Here is a 16,754-nt window from a genome sequence, read left to right as displayed (position 1 = left end):
AAGAGCAGATTCTGGGGGGGGGGGGGGTTGTCTGGCTGGCTGGGCTCTTCTGACCCCTTCCCCCCTGGAAAGGAGGGATGGGGCGTTATCTGGAGCCCCTCCTGCCCGGCCATACACACTCAAGACCTGAAATAGGCCCTTCAGTTTCCCACAAACAAGTTTCAGAAGCGGAAACTGGTGGTGGCTCCCCAGGGCAGAAACCGAGAGCTCAGCGCTAAACCACTTCCTTTGCCTGGTAACAATGCACGAGGAATTTCCACAAATCCCCTTAGCTGTCATGGCTTCCGTTCCTCAACTTGGGAGAAGACAGCCTGGGACATTCCAGTTCCCACCCCTCACCTAGTTTGATCTGTTTGGCTCCTGGAGAGGCTTGGAGACCGACAACACACATTTCCCTTCCCTATTTTTCCACCAGGAGATGAGAAACATCCAAGTGTGAGAAGCAGCCCGGCCCAGCTCAGCCCACAGCATCACCAAGGGCTATTCTCTAGCTTTGAAGAACCCAGGAAGTGGAGCACAGCGCTAAGGGTGTGACCTTTTAGAGTGAAACAGACCTGGGTCCATTGAATGGTCTCCACCACTTCTGAGCTGTTTCACTTTGGGAGGTGGCCTGAACTCTCTGATAATCAAAGGTCCTGTCTCACAAGGTATTCATGAGGGGCTGATGACAGAGATTTATTTATTTATTTTTTAAAATTTTTTGAGACAGAGTATCACTCTGTCACCAGGCTGGAGTGCAGTGGCACGATCTTGGCTCACTGCAACCTCCGCCTCCCAGGTTCAAGCGATTCTCCTGCCTTACCCTCCCGAGTAGCTGGGATTACAGGCACACACCACCATGCCCAGCTAATTTTTATATTTTTTAGTGGAGACAGGGTTTCACCGTGTTGGCCAGGATGGTCTCAATCTCTTGACCTCATGATCTGCCTGCCTCGGCCTCCCAAAGTGCTGGGGTTACAGGCGTGAGCCACCGTGCCCGGCCCGGTGACAGAGGTTTATAAAGCACTTAGCACAGTGCTGACACACAATAAGCATGTTATCACTGTGAGCTGCTGCTGCAGTGAACCCAGAGGTCTACTCCTTTCAGACTCTCCAGCCTTTCACGGCAGAACCTCAGTGCCCCTTGCCTGCCATGAGTGTTCCAGGTTATGTCCACACAGACAGGCACCATGTGCTCCAGCCCATAAAGCCCCTTAGAAAAACACCCAGTGTGCATGCCAGTGTCCACGCCAGCAGTTCTTCCCACACATGCTCCTGGAGCTTCCTGCCCATTCTCAGGGTACCAGTGGAGTGCTGGGTTCTGAGCAGGCACCAGGAGAATGAGGCCCTGCTGAGCTCTAGACTTCACTCAGCCACTGGAGATCAGGGCAGCTTTGCTTGTGCCAGAACTGGTCTAGCCTCAGTCCCGCATTTTCAAAGTGTGCTGGGAAGAATCACCAGCTTACTGGAGCCTCAGTTTCTACATCTGGAAAATGGGAGGGTTATGAACTAAATCGTGTTTTCCCAAACTCAGTTCACATGCTGAAGCCCTAACCCTCAGTGTGACTGCATTTGGAGATATGACCTAAAAGGTGGCAGGAGGGGTTAAATGAGGTCATAGGCTAGGGTTTTTTTTTGTCATTTTTTGTTTTTTGTTTTCCAAGGCAAGAGTCTTGCTCTGCCTTCCAGGCTAGAGAGCAGTGACCTGATCTCGGCTCACTGCAATCTCTGCCTTCCGGGTTCAGCGATTCGCCTGCCTCAGCCTCCTGAGTAGCTGGGATTACAGGTATGTGCCACTATATCCAGCTAATTTTTTTTGTATTTTTGGTAGAGTTGGGGTTTCACCATGTTGGCCAGGCTGGTCTCGAGCTCCTGACCTAATGATCCACCCACCTCAGCCTCCCAAAGTGCTGGGATTACAGGCTTGAGCCACCAAGCCTGGCCAGGCTGGGGTTTTAATCAGATAGGACTGATGTCCTTATAAGAAGAGATACCAGAGAACTCTCTGTCTTGGTGTCTTTTATGCTACATACGCAGTTAAGAGGACATATGAGGAAACAGCAAGAAGGTGACTGTCTACAAGCCAAGAAGAGAGGCCTCACCAGAAACCAACCTGGCCACTACCTTGGACTTGTAACCTCCAGAACTGTGAGCAAATAAATTTCTGTTGTTTAAACCACATGGTCTATGTTATTTTATTATGGCAGCCCAAGCAGACTCATATAAAGAGGGTGGACTGAATCAGCACCCTGTGAAGGAAGAGTGTGCATTAGAGCGGCTCCAGAGACTGGCAGCCATGGGAGGCAGGCACGGGGGGTGGGGTATGGGCTCCTGATCCTTTATACCATATCACTGGGGACGGCATCTATCTTGGCTAGGGTTTTTATATATATATGTGTGTGTGTGTGTGTATATATATATATATATATATATATATGGGTTTTAAATTATCTTTTTTTTTTTTTAAGAAACTTCCCTTGCTGAATAATTTTTTGAAACCACAGGACTAAAGGATTTCTCATCCCTGTGCTAAAGGATTATGGAGTCACAGGACTTAGGGAACTGCTCAGATTTAAGGGTCTGTGACTTGGGCGCAATTTTGGTTTCCAATATTAATGGAACATTTAGAGGAACTGGACTGTCTTACACGCTTTACAGACATTAACCCATTCAGTCCTCCCCCAAACCCTCCAAGGTAGGTCTGCTTGTCACCACCATTTTGTGGATGAGGAAACTATGGCTCAGATGGGTTCATTCACTTGCTCAGGGTCACACAGAATGAGCTGTTTGATTCTAAGGCCCATGTCTATACCATCCTTGAAGAAGGAAGAGGAAGTCACTAGGTAGTCATTCTGTCAGCAAGTATCATCCTCAACCCCATGTAGCCAAAAACCTGCCACATATAGTGAGGAATCTCCCCTTCCCATCTCAGGACCTAAGTCAATGGGTTGCTTTCCCAGTTCTCCTCAGAATTCTATGCATCTCATAAACATGGTTTCAGATCTGTTGTTCCAACTTAGTTTTGCATTTTATGCTACATATTTGGATTATTATGCAATGAATTTATATAAAGTGAGTAGATGGTCATTTTGAACTCAGTAAGTGCTTCTCAATGTGTTCTTACTGAACCTGCAGGATGAACACTGCACATTCCAGACATTCAAGAAAGGATGAGTGGAATAAAACTGTCATTATCTGCATATGAAGGATGGGCTACATTGAAACCCCAAAATAATATGCCAATATGGAGTTTGAATTAATAAGAGAGGCCTGCAAGATTTCTGAATACAAAAATCATTTGTATTTCTATAGAATTTCTCTATATAAGTAATACTCAGTTATAAAATGTATATTTCTTATAAAGGTGTCCATTTCTTTCTTTTTCTTCTTTTTTTTTTTTTGAGATGGAGTCTTGCTCTGCTGCCCAGGCGGAGTGCAGTAGCGTGATCTCGGCTCACTGCAACCTCTGCCTCCTTGGTTCAAGCGATTCTCCTGCCTCAACCTCCTGAGCAGCTGGGACTACATGTGCCTGCCACCACACTTGGCTAATTTTTGTATTTTTAGTAGAGACAGGGTTTCACCATATTGGCCAGGCTGGTCTTGAACTCCTGACCTCGTGGTCAGCTCACCTTGGCCTCTGAAAGTGCTGGGATTACAGGTGTGAGTCACTGTGCCCTGCCAAAGATGCCCATTTCTTTTCTTTTCTTTTCTGAGACAGAGTCTTGCTCTGTTGCCCAGGCTGGAGTGCAGTGGCATGATCTCAGCTCACTGCAACCTCCACCTCTTGGGTTTAAGCAATTCCCTGCCTCATCCTCCCCAGTAGCTGGGATTACAGGCACATGCCACCCTGCCCAGCTAATTTTTGTATTTTTAGTAGAGACAGGGTTTCATCATCCTGGCCAAGCTGGTCTTGAACTCCTGACCTCATGATCCATCTGCCTCGACCTCCCAAAGTGTTGGGATTACAGGCGTGAACCACCGTGCCCTGCCAAAGATGCCCATTTCTAATACAAGGCACCAAGACATTTTTAAGCACCTAGGAATGAACACCAAGGATTCCCACACACAGAGGTAAGTCTACATGATGACACAGAGATAAAGTGGCCATCTGAAAGCCAAAGAGAAAGCCTCAGAAGAAATCAACCCTCCTGGCATATTGTTCTTGGACTTTCAGCCTTTAAGACTATGAGTTCAAGACCAGCCCAACATGGTGAAACCCTGTCTCTACTAAAATACAAAAAGTCAGCCGGGCATGGTGGCCTGCACCGGTGGTCCCAGCTACTCAGGAGGGTGAGGCAGGAGAATTACATGAACCTGAGAGGGAGAGGCTGCAGTGAACTGAGATTGTGCCACTGCACTCCAGCCTGGGTGACAGAGAAAGACTTTGTCTCAAAAAAAAAAAAAGAAAAAGAAAAGAAAGAATGGATTTAGGAATAAATCTATGAAAGATACATAAACCTATCTTAGTCCATTTTGTGTTGCTATAAAGGAATACCCAAGGCTGGGCAATTTATATATAAAAAGGTTTATTTGGCTCCTGAGTCTCACAACTGCAAAGTTCAAGATTGGGCTTCAGACTGCTTCCACTCATGATGGAAGTTGAAGAGGAGCTGGTGTGTGCAGAGACTGCATGTCGGTGGAGGAAGCAAGAGCATGAGGGGGATGCCCAGCTGGCATGCCAGCTCTTGAAGGAACTAATGGAGTGAGAACTCATTCACTCCCCAGCCACACCTCAAGGAGGGCTATAATCTAGTCATGAGGGATCTGCCCCCATGACCCAAACACCTCCCATTAGGCCCTATCTCCAACATTGAGAATCAAATTTCAACATGAGGCTTGTTTGGGGTAGGGAGTGGTGGTCAAACACCCAAAACTCTTTGTAGAAAAATGATCAAATTCTAAATGCTATTTTAAAAAGTGGGAGGATCACTGAAGAGTTTGAGACCAGCTTGGGCAACGTGGCAGGACCCCATCTCTCTAAAAAATAAAATTGTTTTTAATTAGCTGGGTGTGGTGACAAGCAGCTGTAGTCTCAGCTACTTGGGAGCCTGACAGGGGAAGATCACTTGAACCCAAGAGTTCAAGGCTGCAGTGAGTATGATCATACTCCAGCCTGGGTGACAGAGTGAGATCTTGTCTTGGGTGGGGGAGAGGCCCTAAATAAATGAAGAGAAATGCAATGCTCTTAGGTAAGAAGATTCACTATCATAACTATTAATTGTCTTTAATGCAACATCTATAAAAATCCCAACAGGTGTTTTCAAGGCACTTGAAAAGCTATTTTAAAAATGTATTTGGAAGAGCAACTGTTCAAGAATGCCAAGGTAGTTATGAAAAAGAGTAAGTTGAGGGGAACCTACCCTACCAGATACCATGACTTGACTTACCATTGAAGCTGTAGCAATAAAGATGATATGGCATTGGAAAGGGACGGACAAATAGATTAATGGACCAGAACAGAGAACCTAGAACAATATCTGTGTATATAGAGAGACTTGATTTATAATTGAGTGGGCATTTCAGGTAATGGGTAAAGCCTGGACTATTTAATAAATGGTGCTGAGACACTTGGTTTATTGAATAGAAAAAACGTGGCCAGCTCAGTGGCTCCCACCTGTAATCCCAGCACTTTGGGAGGCTAGGGTGGGCAGATTACCTGAGGTCAGGAGTTTGAGACCAGCCTGGACAACACGATGAAACCCTGTCTCTACTAAAAATACAAAAAAAATTAACTGGGCATGGTAATGTGTGCCTGTAATCCCAGCTACTCAGGAGGCTGAAGCAAGAGAATCTTGAACCCAGAAGGCAGAAGTTTCAGACAGCTGGGATTGCGGCATTGCACTCCAGCCTGGGCAACAGAACAGGGCTTTGTCTCAAAAAATAAAAATAAATACATAAATAGAAAAAAAGCAAAATTGCATCCCTGCCTTATATCGTATACCAAAAAATCCATTCTAGTACTTAAATATGAAATGCGAAACTATGAAACCTTTCAAAGGCAACAGAGAGAAATATTTTTATATGTTCAAGGATGGGGAGAATTTTTTAAACAAGAACAGAAGCCCGGCTGGGTACGGTGGCTCACACCTATAATCCCAGGATTTTGGGAGGCCGAGTAGGGCAGATCACGAGGTAAGGAGATCGAGACCATCCTGGCTAACATGGTGAAACCCGTCTCTACCAAAAATACAAAAAATTAGCTGGGCATGGTGGCACATGCCTGTAGTCCCAGCTACTCAGGAGGCTGAGGTGGGAGAATCACTTGAACCTGGGAGGTGGAGGTTGCAGTGAGCTGAGACTGTACCCCTGTACTGCAGGCGGGGGGAAAAAGTGAAAAAAAAAAAAAAAAAAAAAAAAAGAACAGAAGCCCAGACTATAAAGGAAATTATTGATAAATTCAACCACATTTTAAAAAGACAGTAAAAAGATAACATTAGGAAAAGATATTTGGAACATATTTAAATAACAAAGGATTAGTATAAAGAATATATAAAGTGTTCCTACAAACCAAAAAGAAAAAGCAAAAATAAATTATAAACATGAGCAAAATCCTTGAGAAAGCCTTTCAAAGGAGAGGAAATATAAGTGGCTCATTAGCATGTGAAAATATATTTAACCTCATTAGTAATCAGAGAAACGCACATTAAAACCTTGATGAGGCCAGGTGTGGTGGCTCATACCTGTAATCCTAGCACTTTGGGAGACCCAGGTAGGAGGACCTGTTTGAGGCCAGGAGTTCGAGGCCAATCTGGGTAACAGAGCGAAACCCCATTTCTACAAAAAATGAAACAGACTAACCAGCTTCAGTAACATTATCCTATAGTCACAGCTACTTGGGAGGCTGAAGCAGGATTGCTTGTGCCCAGGAGTTCAAGGCTGCAATGAGCTATGATGATGCCACTGTACTCAAGCGTGGGTGACACAGACGCTGTCTCAAAGAAAAAAATAAACAATCCTTGATGAGACACCCTTCCACACTTACCCGGCTACAATCAGAAAGCCAGACAAGGCCAGATCCTGAAGGAACAAGAACAGGATGTGGAGCAACAGAACTGCTATCCACCACCGAGAGTAGAATAAACTGGTTAAACCACTGGAAAAGAGCCCTAGCTTAGCTAATAAAGACAAACATGCACATGTTCTTCTACCCAGCAATTCCACTCCTACGTTATTTATGTACTCTAGAAAAACTCCTGCCCAAGGGTAGCAGAAGGTATGCACAGATGTTCATGATAAGATTGTTTAGCACGGCCAGGAACAGAAGGAGGAAGAATGGCTCCTAGGGCACAAAACTTAAGGTGGTACTCCCCTGATCCCCTGCAGGACTGCTTTAGGTGGATGTGGTCTCTAATATTGCACACTCAGTGTTGATAGAGGGCTGAAAGATAGCCCTTCTAAAGCTACGTCTGTGTCCCCAAGCCTGCACATGTGACCTTATTTGGAAAAAGGGTCTTTGGAGACGTGATGAAGTTAAAGATCTGAAGCTGAGCTCCTCCCTTTTGAGGCCATCACTGGGGCAGTAGCGGCCAAAATGAAGTTCAATCCCTTCGTGACTTCTGACCGAAGCAAGAATCGCAAAAGGCATTTCAATGTACTTTCCCACATTCGCAGGAAGATCATGTCTTCCCCTCTTTCCAAAGAGCTGAGACAGAAGTACAGCGTGCGATCCATGCCCATCTGAAGGGATGATGAAGTTCAGGTTGTACGAGGACACTATAAAGATCAACAGATTGGCAAAGTAGCCCAGGTTTACAGGAAGACATATGTTATCTACACTGAACAGGTGCCGCGGGAAGAGGCTAATGGCACAACTGTCCATGTAGGCATTCACCCCAGCAAGGTGGCTATCACCAGGCTAAAACCAGACAAAGACCACAAAAAGATCCTTGAATGGAAAGTCAAATCTTGCCAAGTAGGAAAGGAAAAGGGCAAATACAAGGGAGAAACAATTGAGAGCATGCAGGAACAAAGTGATCTTATTTATATACAAGCTTTCATTCAAACTTGAAACCAAAAAAAAAAGATCTGAAGATGAAATCATTCTGGATAACCTGGTTGGGTCCTATATTCAATAACAAGTGTCATTAGAAGAGAAATACAGTAGAGGGACACAGGGAAAAGAAGGGGAAGGCCACATGAAGGCCAAGGCAGGGGTTGGGGCCCATAAGCCATGGGCCAAGGACACTTGGAGCCACCAGAAGCTAGAAGAGGCAGGCAAAAGAGTCTTGCTAGAGCCTTTGAAGGAGTATGGCCCTGCCAACACCTTGATTACAGACTTCCAGCATCCAGAACTGTGAGAAGAAACATTTCTGTTGTTTTAAGCCACTAAGTTAGCAGTAATTTGTTACGGCGGCTCTAGGAAACTAATACGAGGTCACTCTTGCCTTACGCTAGTCCCAAGCCTGTTGCTCAGGATCATGAAAAAATGAAACAACCCTAATGTCCGTCAACAGTGGAATACATGAATAAATTGTGGTGCTATCCTACAATGGAATATTTTAGAAGAATGAATGAACTGCAGCTACATAGATCAGTTTGGATGGGTCTCAAAAACAATGTTGAGTGAAAGAAGCAAATCAGAGAAAACCACAGTGTATGATTCCATGTATGCATTTCAAAAATGAGTAAAAGGACACAATGTATTGTTTAGATTTGCACGCGCAAATGGTAAAACTGTAAAGAAAGCAAGGGATTTATTAACACAAAACAGTGGGTGCTTCTGGGAGGGAGGAACATGTGCTCAGAAAGAGGCACTCGGGGCTTGTAAGGCTGCAGCGCTCTAGCTGGCTGCTGGGTGCCATGGTAGTTCTTATATTATTCCTCTTTACATTCTATATCTCACATTTAAGATACTTTTTGATATCTTCAATATAGCTTGTAATGAAAATTAATTAACAAAGTATAGGCTATGGAAATTAACAGGGGTGGTATGGTATGCTAAGTGTCTCTTCTTAGATGAAAGATCCCATAAGATTTGGGCTAGTTAAATTATAAGTCAGCCTGTCAATCAGTCATCTAACACATGCACTAAGCTCTGGTACAGTGTGAGGCTCTGGGATCCATAATGAGGTAACACATTTGTAGGGAAAGGTAGTGAGAACAGAGACGAGAGAGACCACACAATGATTTTATTTGCAAAATTAACTTTTAAATCTAGAAATGTGTTTAAGGGCCATGACTTACAACATTTTCTGTTACCGTCTTTTTGTTTTTGTTTTTTTGTTACGAAGTCTCACTCTGTTACCCAAGCTGGAGTGCAGTGATGTGATCTTGGCTCACCGCAACCTCCGCCTCCTGGGTTCAAGCGATTCTCCTGCCTCAGCCTCCTCAGTAGCTGGGACTGCAGGCATGCACCACCATGCCCAGCTAACTTTTTAGTAAAGATGGGGTGTCACTATGTTGGCCAGGTTGGTCTTGAACTCCTGATCTTATGATCCACCTGCGTTGGCATTCCAATGTGCTGGGATTACAGGTGTGAGTCACCATGCTGGGCCTTACTCAAAGTCTTAAAGCTTTCCAGGATTGGTAAATGAAAACAGTTCACAGATGGGAGATGGAACACATGCATTCCAAAACTCTGTAGAATAACATGAAGGGATTTTTTTTTTTAAGACAAAAACCCAGAAGGACAAAGCGAACAGAAGTCGGCAGCCAAAAAATAAGGAAAAAAACATAAACCAAAAAAAAAAAACCACACAACCCAACAACAACAAAAACAAAAAGCAGACCTCACAAAGCTGGCTCCTAATGCAGCAGTGGGAACGCTGAGCAGCAATGTGATTTGCACTGCAGGCCCCTGCAGAGGGCTCGGGGATCTACAGCAACAAGGATCTCTCACAGTGGAGCTTCCAGCCGGAGAACTGGCTGTCAGAAGCCAGATTTCACACCCTCCCACTCACCATGCAGTCCGGTTGCTGCCTGTCCCGCAAAGCTGCCAGAGATAGGAGTTTTATTCTCTGAAGAAGGAGCATCAGAGGGTCAACAAGCAGCACAGGTGGCCACAGTGGGATTCAGTTCACAGACTGTGTGCTGAGCCTCCAGCCCTTTGCCTTCATCTGTCCCCAGAAGTGGACAGCCAGGTGTCAACCTTCCAGGTGGGAAACTGGAGGATTTTTATGCTTTGAGACATGGAGGAGGCAAAAGAATCAGCTTTTGTGTCTTCCAAACCTGAAATAAAAACCGGAGTGTCCCTGAGATGCAGTTTCCACACAGAATGGAGTGGCTTCTGGGGTACTGGGAGGCCAGGAGTGAAGAGCTCCGATGATCTGCAGCCTTGCCCAGAATAGGGGGTGCCCAGGCACCGCTAACCTGCCTCAAATGGCTTCTCTCAGGCTGCGGGCGCTGCCACTCAGGCTCACAGATCCGCCTGAGTGGTTGGCTCCAGAAGTCAGAAAAGGCCCCAAGTGACTTAGCGTGACTTAAGGCCTCACGACAGAGACCCCCTCATGAGTCAGAAAAAAAAAGCAGAAACACTCATTAGAAACCCAAGAGAAATTTTGAAAAGATCCAACCCCCGCCCCACTGACCGCCCCCTGCTCCCTGCTCCAACCCTATTGTCATTGGCTCAAGCCACAAAGCCTTCTGTCCCTGGGGAGCCCCAAGTGCCCTTCTTCCCTGCGGGTACCACACAGTCTGGACAAGAAAGCATTCCTTTCGGTGGGGCAAGGAGGAAGTGGGCCCAGCCTTGCCAGGCAGGAGGGGAAGAAGGATTCCATTCCCATTGTTCTTGCTCAGACTGCTTCACAATGGGCGAAGGAACAGGAGGAGGGGGGGCCTGGGGGCCTGTCTGACCAGCTGGAGCAGCAGAAGGGGGCCTTCCCACCTCCCTCCTCGGCTCTTGTGTTTTCTCCCTCTCTTCCTCCCTCCTCTGGATCTCCCACACCCTCTTCTTCCCCTTACCCCCACCTGCGCCCCCAACAGTATCCTTAGTATGCAGGAAGCTCAGGGCCCAGGGTCCCCCCCCTGATGCCTGTCACCTGTCACCAGCAATTACTTGCCCTGTGGAGCTCCGCGGCATTCCTTCTAGCACATCTGTAGCTACGATCCACAGAGTTAAAATCCGAACACATTCCCAGCCGTGCAAAGCCCACCCCATGATTCCCAGGGCCACAGCCACACTGGGTGGAGTTCAATGACCAAAATCAACTTCTTCCATTGTGGTCATCACCCACACACACTCACAGGTCGGGAGTGTGATGGCTGAGGTCAGGTGATAAGTGACCAATAACAACCACTTCTTTCACTGCTTTTAACAAATACATGCCGGGCACTGTTCTAGGTACTAGTGATACAGCAGTGAACTAAACAAAAATTTCTCTCTTTAAGTAGCTTATGTTCTAGCAGGCAGATCTTTCCTTGTTTCTCTGCTCTCACCTGTGTGCCAGGTTCATGTGGCAATAAAATGCCTCCTTAGCAGGGGTGTGCAGGAATAGGTTTTTTGGGTTTTTTTTTTTTTGAGGCAGACTTTAGCTCTTGTTGCTCAGGCTGGAGTACAATGGTGTGATCTTGGCTCACTGAAACTTCTGCCTCCCAAGTTCAAGCGATTCTCCTGCCTCAGCCTCCCGAGTAGCTGGGACTACAGTTACGCACCACCACACCTGGCTAATTTTAGATTTTTAGGAGAGACAGGGTTTCTCCATGTTGGTCAGGCTGGTCTTGAACTCCCAACCTCAGGTGATTCACTCACCTAGGTCTCCCAAAGTGCTGGGATTACAGGCATGAGCCACCGCGCCTGGCCAGGAGCACCTCGAGGTCTGCTTCTAAGCATATGCGAACTGTATGACCTTAGGAGAAACTTCCTCTCCTCCTCTCCCCTCCTCTCCCCTCCCCTGCCTTTCCTCTCTTTCTGAGCAAGGGTCTTATTCTGTCACCCAGGCTGGAGTGTAATGGTGGTGATCACAGCTCACTGTAACCTTAAATGATTGGGCTCAATCAATCCTCTTGCTTCAGCCTCCTGAGTAGCTGGAACTACAGGTGCATGCCACGATACCTGGCTAATTTTATGTATTTTGGCAGAGCTAGGGTCTTGCAGTGTTGCCCAGCCTGGTCTTGAACTCCTGGCCTCAAGAGATCTGCCCGCCTCAGCCTCCTGACATGCTAGGATTACAGACATAAGCTATCGTGTCCAGCCAGGAGAATTTTTCTTAGTTTTCTAAGTCTCAGTGTCCTCATCGGTAAGGCAGGGTTTGTTACTGAAATAAACATTATTGTTAAGGGTGATGGTAGTAAATTACCACAGAGGGTAAGGGCCCGGTGAGAAGATATGTGTCAAGGGCATCTTGAGTGCTACGCATGTAATAAATACATGCTTAATAAACATTAGGTATCATCATGAGGTCACTCCTCCTGCAGGAAGCTATCCATAGGAGAGAATTTTCACCCTGGTTTACTGTGTACTTGCAAAAGTCCCATGGGCCTTAACTGGTAACATCTTAACATGAGCCAGCTCCAAAGCCAGAAATCCCTTGGGCTGTTTATTTTCCACCTCAGTGGAGAAGCCTCCTGCTGAGGCTTACACTCAGGAGCTGTAATTGCAACCTGGCAGCCAACGCAGGGAGCCAGGGGACAAGACCCAAGTGCAAGCAAACTCTCCATATGGTTCAGACTTCTGCAGTCCGTGAGAAAGGACGAGCCAGGAAGGTTTTTAATTGTGCTATTGAGCTATTTGGGAGGAAACGGCACCCTCTGAGAGGATCCTTCCTTCTTGAGCTACCAAACCAGAAGGTGATGCAAGTTTCATCAGCTGTTTCATAGGTTTCTTAGTCTGTTCTCACACTGCTATGCAGATACCACCCAAGACTGGGTAATTTATAAAGGAAAGAGGTTTAACGGACTCACAGTTCTGCATGGCTGGAGAGGCCTCCAGAAACTTATAATCATGGCGAAAGCACCTTCTTCACAAGGTGCCAGGAGAGAGAAGCAAAAAGGAGGAGCTTCCAAATAGTTATAAAACCATCAGCTCTCATGAGAACTCACTATCACGAGAACGTCATGGGGAAACCGTCCCCATGATCCAATCACTTCCCTCCCTCGACACATGGGGATTACAATTTGAGATGAGATTTGGGTGGAGACACAGAGCCAAGCCATACCAATAGGGGCTGGCACAAAAAGACAGGTTCCATCGTGGTGCCCAACAGGGAGAACACAGGGATGTTGAAATCATTTACTGAGGCCAGGCATGGTAGCTCCTATCTGTAACCCCAGCACTTTGGGAGGCCAAGGCTGGCAGATTCCTTGAGCCCAGGAGCTTGAGACCAGCCTGGGCAACATGGCAAAACCTCATCTCTACCAAAAACAAAAACAAAAATTAGCCGAGCATGGTGGAACATGCTCAGTGGTACACCAGGGTGGGGACTGTTTACCATTGCTGCAAATAAATCCTGCCCACAAACGATGTCCAACTCTTCATGCTTATAGTGGGAGGGAGAAAACCATTTTCAGAGTAGATATAAAGGAAGACCCTGAGTTTATGAACTCCAACTTCCCCAGAGATGTTAAATCCTAGTCTCATTTGGGGGCCATCTATACAGATATTGAAAGACTCAAAGAAACATCTGAAGAGAATATGATCTAATCCTATTGTCTTAAACAAATGTGTTTTCTGAGTTCTTCTCACCACAAACTCGACTTAATGAAGCCCCACACTGCACACACAGCATCCTGCTAAATGTTACCATATTTGTTTGTCTGTTGTCAAAGTGCTTCAGACATTTAATGAGGTTCCATTGAACTCTCAATCTCCTAGACACACAGAATAAAGAGAATGGGGCACAGCCAACATTTCTCTCTGTTTGGATGTGAAGATTTGGGTTAGGCCTAGATATCACAGAATCTGAGTCAGATTTTACCACATATGTGTTGAGGGGTAGAGGCAGGGTGGGTGCTGTTTGCCATTCTGTGTATGCTGTGTCCATTGGAATAAGGAAATTGATATCAGCTCGGAAATCCCCAAGGGGACAGGTCTAAGGTAAAGACACAATAAGCCCCAGAGAGGACCATGTCTGTGTTCCTAATTATGGTATCTCTCAGAGCCTGGCAAAATAGCACACAGAAGACCCTGTCTCAGCCCGAGTTCTGGTAGGAAATAGGTGGCACACTCGAACTGGATCAATAAGCAGTTTAATAAAGGCTCTATGTTCGAGGTTTAAGGAGAGTAACAAGGGACAGCACAGTGTTCCAGGTCAAGCAATAGTGGCGGGTTCTTTAAATTCCTAGTGGCAACAAGGGGCAAGAAGAGGGAATGGTTGCCCACCCAGGGCATCAAAGCAGGGAGGGAGTTCCCTCTGTACCTCCCACCAGCCTCCTGCTAGTGCTTCCCGTAGGCCAAACCCAACTAGAAGGCAGAAGGAAAGGGAGGGCAAGGATGCAGTCCACACGCCTCCACCTCTCTGATCACAGAGCAGGGTAAAGAATAGATTGGATCTGGAATGGCAAACAGAAGACACTTAGCCCAGCTCTCAGGAATGATTTGCTCATTGACCAGAAGCCAGCCTCTGACCAATACGAAGCTAAGAGAGAAAGGGCCATATGGCGCTTCTCTGTGTTAGCGTTGCTTGCGGATAAAATCAACTTACCAAGCACCTGTGCACCACGACTGTTACGGGAATTACATAAATGATCTTAATCTTCAAAATATCCCTATGAGATGAGCACTGTTATCATCCCCATGTTGCAGATGAGAAAACTGAATCTCTAAAGGTTTGTGGCATTGGCTCAAGACCTGTGCTTATTAATGGAGGAATAGGAACTAATATACAGTTTCCTTTATTTTGTTTATTTTGAGACCGAGTCTTGCTCTTTCACCCACGTTAGAATGCAGTGACACAATCAATCTTAGCTCTTGCAACCTCTGCCTCCCGGGTTCATGCGATGCTCATGCCTCAGCCTCCTGAGTAGCTGGGTTTACAGTTGCACACCATCACATGCAGCTAATTTTTATATTATTTTGGTAGAGACAGGGTTTCACCATGTTGGCCAGGCTGGTCTCCAACCCCTGACCTCAAGTGATCCACCTGCCATGGCCTCCCAAAGTGCTGATGTTACAGGCATGACCCACTGTGCCCAGCCTCTTTATTTTTATTTTCCAACTTTTCATTATGAAAATGTTTAAACACAGAGAAAGTTTGAAGGGATAAAACAATGAACATCCTTGTACCAACCACTTAGATTCAACAATTAGAAATAGTTTGTCATATTCGCTTCATCTGTATGTATAAATTTGTAGATTATTTGGTTACCTTTCCTATATTTCTTTTTCAGTTTTTCTGTTGTGTTAAAGTACATGTAACATATAATTTACCATCGTAATCTTTTTTTTTTTTTTTTTCATGGGGTTTTGATCTTATTGCCCAGGCTGGAGTGTAATGGCACGATCTCACCGCAACCTCTGCCTCCTAGGTTCAAGTGATTCTTCTGCCTCAGCCTTCTGAGTAGCTAGGATTACAGATGTGGGCCACCATGTCAGGCTAATTTTGTATTTTTAGTAGAGACAGGGTTTCTCCATGTTGGTCGGGCTGATCTCAAACTTCCAACCTCAGGTGATCCACTGGCCTCGGCCTCCCAAAGTGATGGGATTACAGGTGTGAGCCACCACAGCCCATCGTAATCATTTTTAAGTGTACAGTTTGGTGGTACTAAATACATTCGTGATGTAGTGCAACCATCACCACCATCCATCTCTGTAACTTTTTATCCTGTAAAACTGAAACTCAAACAATAGAGTTTCAACAAACCCATTAAACAATAACTCCCCACTTCTCCCTCCCCTCCTACCCTGGCAACCATCCGCCTATTTTCATCTCTATGATTTTGGCTACTGTAAGTACCTCATATAAGTGGAATAATTCGGTATTCATCCCTTTGTGATTAGCTTATTTCACTTAGCACCATGTCCTCAGGGCTCATCCATGTTGTAGCATGTGTAAGAATTTCCTCATTTTTTAAAGCTGAATAACATTCCATTGTGTGTAGGCGCCACATTTTTGTTTCATTCATCCCTGAATGAAGAGTTTCTAAATCTCAACTCTTGTAAATAGTGCTGCAAGGAACATGGGAGTGCTAATACCTCTTCAAGTTCCTGATTGCAATTCTTTTGAATAAATACCCAGAAGTGAGATTGTTGTACAGTAATTCTATATTTAATTTTTTGAGGAAGCCTCCATGCTGTTTTCAATAGCAGCTGTATCATTTTGCATTCTCACCAGTAGTCTACAATGGTTCCAATTTCCCCACCTCCTAGCCAAGTCTTATTATTTTGAGTTTTTCTTTTTTCCTTTTTTTTTTTTTTTTTATTCAGGGGAAAGCGCGAACGCAGTCCCCCACTACCACAAATTATGCAGTCGAGTTTACCACATTTGGGGAAATCGCAGGGGTCAGCACATCCGGAATGTAATGGATAAGCCTCGCCCTGGGAAAACCACCTTCGTGATCATGGTATGTCCCCTGTCAGGTAAGTATTATTTTGAGCTTTTGATAGCAGCCATCCTAATGGGTATGAAGTGATATCTCATTATGTGTTTTTTGCTTTTGTTTTTGTTTTTTTGAGATGCAGTTTTGCTCTTGTTGTCCAGGCTGGAGTGCAAAGGCACGATCTCAGCTCACTGCAACGTCTGCCTCCCAGGTTCAAGCGATTCTCCTGCCTCAGCCTTCCAAGTAGCTGGGTTTACAGGCATGCGCCACCACGTCCGGCTAATTTTTTGTATTTTTAGTAGAGACGGGCTTTCTCCATGTTGGTCAGGCTGGTCTCAAACTCCCAACCTCAGGTGATCTGCCCA

The 16,754-nt window shown here is 45.6% G+C and overlaps 1 non-coding gene across 1 annotated transcript; it reads right to left on the bottom strand.

Annotated features, from left to right (window-relative positions):
- Nucleotides 1-16,273: 16,273 nt before the first annotated feature.
- LOC116554596 lies at nt 16,274-16,437 on the bottom strand. The gene has a single exon (XR_004270245.1). It is a non-coding gene; the product is annotated as a U1 spliceosomal RNA (small nuclear RNA).
- Nucleotides 16,438-16,754: the final 317 nt, after the last annotated feature.

This window comes from Sapajus apella, unplaced genomic scaffold (assembly GCF_009761245.1).
Source record: "Sapajus apella isolate SASKATOON/1434 unplaced genomic scaffold, GSC_monkey_1.0 scaffold1, whole genome shotgun sequence".
Lineage (NCBI taxonomy): Eukaryota > Metazoa > Chordata > Mammalia > Primates > Cebidae > Sapajus > Sapajus apella.
The sequence above is the reverse complement of the archived record's forward strand: the minus strand, read 5'-3'. Positions and strand labels throughout refer to the sequence as shown.